Genomic DNA, 6,000 nt, shown 5'->3' on the forward strand with positions numbered 1-6,000 from the left:
TTTCTCGGCATTGATGGGAGAATTTATGGAGTGGGGGGCCTTGCGTGCTTCGGGGGCGTGGACAGGGTCGTGTGCTGCTCAGTGAACTTTGCCAGATGCGCAGCTGGAAGTCGATTAACCGAGTTCATCAAAAGAGGATTAGAAGCGTCTCAGTGCGCCGCTGAGGGCCGAAGAGGAGGACGGAGAGCGCCACGGTGTGAAGTTCCACTCACACACGCTTCACGGACAGTTTTTCAATTATAAAAAGTTTGTAATAAGAGTTTCGAGCTGAAAGCAAACTTGTGTCGTGCAGCAGATCATTTAAGACCGCAGTGAAACATTTTAGCGCTCAGATTTAAAGAAAACGTGTTTGTATGTCAGTCTGAGCACAGCTGCTACACTTCGCTCTGCTTCCATCACCACACAGATGTTAGTGGATGAAGTATTTCTCTGTTCTGTCACCAGAAATCTGCGTGATTAGTTTCTTTCCCACACAGAAACATTCATCCCAACATGGAACAGTTGGAACCATCATTCATGCTGAAGCTGCGCGACCAGTTTAATGCAAACACATTTAAAAGAGTCAAAATTTCAGTTATTAATTAATTTGATGAAGATCAGTGAAAAGGGATCATTTGTAAAACAAACAGCAGATGAATAGATTGTCTCTCTTCTTCTTCAAACATTATTACTCTGCAGAGTAAAATTAAAATAAAAAAACAAACAAACATGAAAATAAAACTGAAAAGTAAAAAATAAAAAGAAACTACATGTGGTTTGGGACCAAAACTGGACTGGCAGAGGGCGCACTGTGGTCCTCACAGGACGGAGCGTCATTCATTCAGTATTCAAAGATGAAGGAAATTCTACATCAACTATTTTTTTCTTGTTGTTTATGGTTGTTGTTTTAAATTATCCTCCTCTGAAGGTTTTGTGTTTCAGAAAATCACATTTAAAATGTGAACTTTGTAAAAGTGACGCAGGTTATTAACTCTACGGTTCAGCTGACGATCGAGTGAAGGTTTGGGAGCAAATAATAAATAAATTACCAATCTGCGCATGTTTGAGGCCGTCCTGTCACACAGCAGCATGTTTAATGATCTCTAATCGTGATTAATCCGATGTTTTCACTGTTTTTGTCTTATTTTCTGTTATTTGATTGAAAGTTGACATCACATCTGTTTCTTCTTCACGTGTTGAGGCAGAAACTTTATTCAAATTCAAGATTTGACTTGTTTTCTTACTTCTGTGGTGATGAAACACCGGCGCGCTCAGTGAGGAAGACTCCACAGTGTTTATATTTCTTACGGAAATGTAATTTTCCTCATTTAGGATCTCGTTTTTCATGTGGCTTTTTTAAAGTTACCTGTAATATCCCCACATAATTCAAGTAACTTTTTTTTCTGCGAACACATGTGTCCTTCAGATCAGAATTAATTATAAGTCTGTATTCAGCTGGGAGAAAACTTCAACCCTTCTTTTTGTGTCCAGGCTGAACAGATTCTCCCTCCATGCCTGTGTTGGGACATTTAAGCTCGCAGCAGAGACTCTGGTTTGATAACTAAATGATGTTTGATCATCTTTAGAACCAGCTGAAGCTTCCAGACTGAGGAAGCGGCTGTGATGAGCACAGTCGTTTGGTCTGATATGAAGTTAGGCCTCTTCTCTGTTTCAGCAAAGGACAAAAATGTCTCCCCGCCTCTCTACAGGTGGACAAGTTGCCTGCACAGGTGGAGTAGAGGACATGATGATTACTACATCTCTGACCTCGCATCTCCTCCCGGTCCCTGGAACAACATCTGTTTCCTTAAACCGCACTTTGACTGGAGAAATCATTTTGACTGCAGCTGAATAAATTCTTATTTTGTTCCACTTTGCAACTAAACGTGTAAATATAGATTCAGGTCTCCAGCCAGCGAAGGACTAAGGACGAAGAAGCCTTTGGTTTTCGTCCCAGCCTTGTAATCCTGTCCAGCATTAATTATTCATGCAACAGTTACATGAATAAATGCCACACGGAGCTCGTAGGTGAAGACATTTTCTTGGTTTAATAGTATTTTGTCCTGAATGGCTGGGGGATGATGTTAGCATCACACACTTGATTAAAAAGCTCAGCGTTTCACGGCTGTAGCGTCCTTGAGTTTCCCTCTGCAGGCTGCTCAGACATTTGTCTGATGCATTAAAGCTCGTCACTGGAACTTGTTTTTAAGGTTAATTAAAAGTGTTGTGCTCCCGGAGGTTAAAGCCTGACGATGACTGACAGCCGCTGGCAGCCTCGTATCCTCTGGACAGACTCTAATGGGATTTAGCAGCGTGTCCCGGCCGCCGTGTGCCAGCGCTCTGGCGGGCCGGGCCTTTGCAAACGCCACAGCGTGCCACCGAGATGCCACAAAAATGGCTGCGTGACACACGGGAGCATAATGGACTCCTTATGGCCGGGGGTGGGGGGGACCCTCGCTGTCTGGGGCCCCTGGCTCAGTTTCCTTTTATTCTCCAATCTGGAGCACGTGGGGAGGTTTGGCTTCACGCCTTAGCTGACAGTTGCTGGCACGCTCCGCTTTATTAAAGCCAATGAAACGGCTCGTTGCAGCCAGAGAGCGGACACAGGCCGCAGATCAAACCCTCCCACCGCTGTGACGCGCCCGTGCAGATGACACGTACACGCCACACCGGCCTGCTGCACATCTGCAAGTTTTACTTTTTCTGCTCTTGTTGCAAAAAGTTTAACTTCTAATTTTTTTTAAAGTTAAAGTAAAAACACTTTGTGTGTGTTTCAGCTGATTTCACACAGATCTGAAACAGCACAAGCTCACATGTTTAAAACATTCCTCTGATGTTCTCAAGTTAAACTGATTATTTTTGTTTAATTTGAATTACTGAGGGCTCTTTTTTTTTTAGCATGCTATTGTTTTTGGGGAAACTTCATCATTAAAGCCACGACAAACGCTCCAGTCTACCTGCAGAGATGTGCAATTATTGTATTTTCTCACAAAATTACCAAGAAATTACACAGTACTCAAAATTACTTATGCACAACCTAACCTGACATGTTGTTCTGCTTTGTATTTGTATGCCAATGCAGTTATTATTATTATTATTATTATTATTATTATTATTATTATTATTATTATTTGGGAGGAGAGGAAAGCATACAGGTGATCTGCTCCTAGCAAACATGTCACATGTGCCACCAGCTACAGGTGGAAACATCTTTCACCTTCAGCTTTATTTTTTATTTGTGTATACATGTGGTCACTGCAGTCTTTACCCTTTCATTTTTCTTAAATACAAGATAAACTGCATTTCCTGCAGAGCATGAATCCCCATTTGTGTCTCCATATTTGCAGCAGCAGGATATGGCTTAACAGAAACTAGTGTGTGTGTTAGTGGTCATGAAGGAACACGTCACAGTGCAATACGAAGGTGTTTCCATTAGTTTTTGGACAAAAAAGGTTTTGAGGCGCGCTCAGTTCACGAGCTGCTATCCTAAACTGATGTGCAGGTAATTTAACAACAAAAAGCCCTGAAATGAAAAGAATGAATTGCTCTCTGACGCTGACAGAAAGCACATCTGCATTCCTCTGTTTGGGAAGCAAACGTGGAACGAGCGGTTATTAGTTCGAGGTAAGAGGTTTGGCTTCACTCGTTAACACGCTGCGCCTTATTAAACCCAATGAGACGGCTCGTTGGAACCAGCGGACCGACACGGGCTGCAGATCAAACCCTTTCCCCACAGAGTCGCTGAAGCAACACGGCTGAGCTTTCTCTCCACGGTGGACTTTAACACAATAAGTCATTTCTGTCCAGATAAACTCAAATCTTTTACCCCACATTTATTCACCACCGTTCAAAGCTACCCGATCCTGGCTCGAGACGGTCACGTTATCACAACGACTCCATTTTCACTGCTGCTGACAAAAAACTATAAAATACCAAAGAGACATGAATTATCTCACAGCTGTAAATACTGGGAACAAAACAAGATTTCTAAAATGATGAATGTCCGTCTGGGCGAAGCATGTGTTTCATCCTTGTCTGCTTCTTTTTGTTGAGTTTGGAATAAAAGCCTGCAGTGTGAACATGAAGCCCGGCGTGTCAGTAACAGACAGGCTAAATGTCAGTCACCATGACCGCAGTGGTATCGCTCTGTAATTTTTAATGTTCATTTCAGTGTCTTGCATCAGAGACCAGCTGTTTGATAAATGCTTCCATTATTATTGTTTTTACTCTCTTTGCAGGTTATTTCCACTCAGAGTCTGTTGACCTGAAAACCCATCTGCCAAAAACTGAAATCTTAACAAGCTTCCTCATTTTTCCAGGCACCATTACACTCTAAAAGTCACCCAAATTGGCTAAAAAGCAAAACAGTCTGAGTCAGTTTAGCACCAAACACACTAATGTGATAGTTCACTCAGGGGAGAGTGACCAGATCCCAAAACATGAATGTGGAGCAAAGAGTGTGTTTATGTAGGACGACGTGAGAGCTGTTACTAATGCTGAGAAAAGTCAGAAGTTTGGATAAAGTTGGACACTTTCATTAAAAAAGACATTAAAATGTATTTAATTATCAATCCAATTCAGTTTTATTTATACAGTACGGTGGCCCCTAGAGACAAAACACTTGCACCTGTGTTGTTCCTGTAAAAAAATTCAAGCTTGTGCACCTATTTCTTGTTTTTTAAAGTCATTAAACTTCTGACCATAACTGTATGTCACTAACTGTCTTCTGCACATTATTGTAACAGCTGTGGAGAGAACAGTGATCTTTTATTTTTGACCAATTTGAAGTTTTGATTTTGAACCGAAGAAGCGTTCGGAGCTGGAAACATCTAAAGATGTCGGACTGAACGAAACAAACCGAACCAGCCGACCATGTTCTGCGTGTGTCATCTGTCTCATATAACAAACATGACTACAAAGTTTCGGCTGCACAAAAGATGAAAAAGAAAGAAAAGGGAGCCAATCAGAGAGCTGCAATTTGACATGCTGACAGAGCCACACAGGAAGCGCTACAGGTGACGGTCGTGCACACACGACGGCCGCCGGCTCGGTGTGTGTCAGGACTCCGGAGTGACAAAAATGCTTTGATACTGTGATTACACAGGAACCACCAACACGCACACACAGAAAACAAGCGCAGATCAATAGCCAAACACCTATGGAAGAACAGCCTCACACTACAGTGAACACACACATACACAAAGCCTCCGACACACTCATTTGTCTCATTTCACACCACTGATCCTTCCTTCCTCCCTCATTGTGTCTTTCTTTAGATGCACACACACTTATTTGTTTCACTACACATCACAGGAGCCTCCTGCTCTCTCTCCCTGCAGGTCCAATCATTAATCATTGATCAGTCCAGCTCAGTGTTGTGTGTGTGTGTGTGTGGCCACGAGGAGTTTAATCAGGCGTGTTGCCCCACTAATGAAAGATCGGCCTCCTCTATCGGCCCCTCAGGACGTTTGCAGCCTGTGTGTGTGTGTGCATGTTAGAGAGTAAAAAGTGAGTCTTTATTTTATTAATGGTTTGTTTCTCGACTGTGCTGTGATGCATTCACTGTCACTCCTGAAACAAATATACATTTGTGCTTCTGTGTTTGCATGACTCCTTGTTGGCTTATGCCACAGTCACATTATAAAGAACTGCAGCAAAATCCCTCGACTGTGTGCATTAAAGTTGCAATAGTTGGTTTGAAAACGGGACTTCGTCTGTGATCACTTAAACTTGACTTAGACCAGTGGTGTCCAAACCCAGGCCTCGAGGTCCTGCAGGGTTTAGATGTGTCCTTGATGCATCACAGCTGATTTAAATGGCTAAACGACCTCCTCAACATGTCATGAAGTTCTCCAGAGGCCTGGTATAAACTAATCATGTGATTCAGGTGTGTTGACCCAGGGTGATCTAAAACCTGCAGGACACCGGCCCTCGAGGCCTGGAGTTGGCCAAGCCTGATGATGTCGTAACTGGAAATGCACCGCAACCTTCCACAGCATTCATGTCGATGTGTACTTAAAT

The sequence above is a fragment of the Neolamprologus brichardi genome, chromosome 8 (assembly GCF_056152115.1).
Source record: "Neolamprologus brichardi isolate AB-2024 chromosome 8, ASM5615211v1, whole genome shotgun sequence".
Lineage (NCBI taxonomy): Eukaryota > Metazoa > Chordata > Actinopteri > Cichliformes > Cichlidae > Neolamprologus > Neolamprologus brichardi.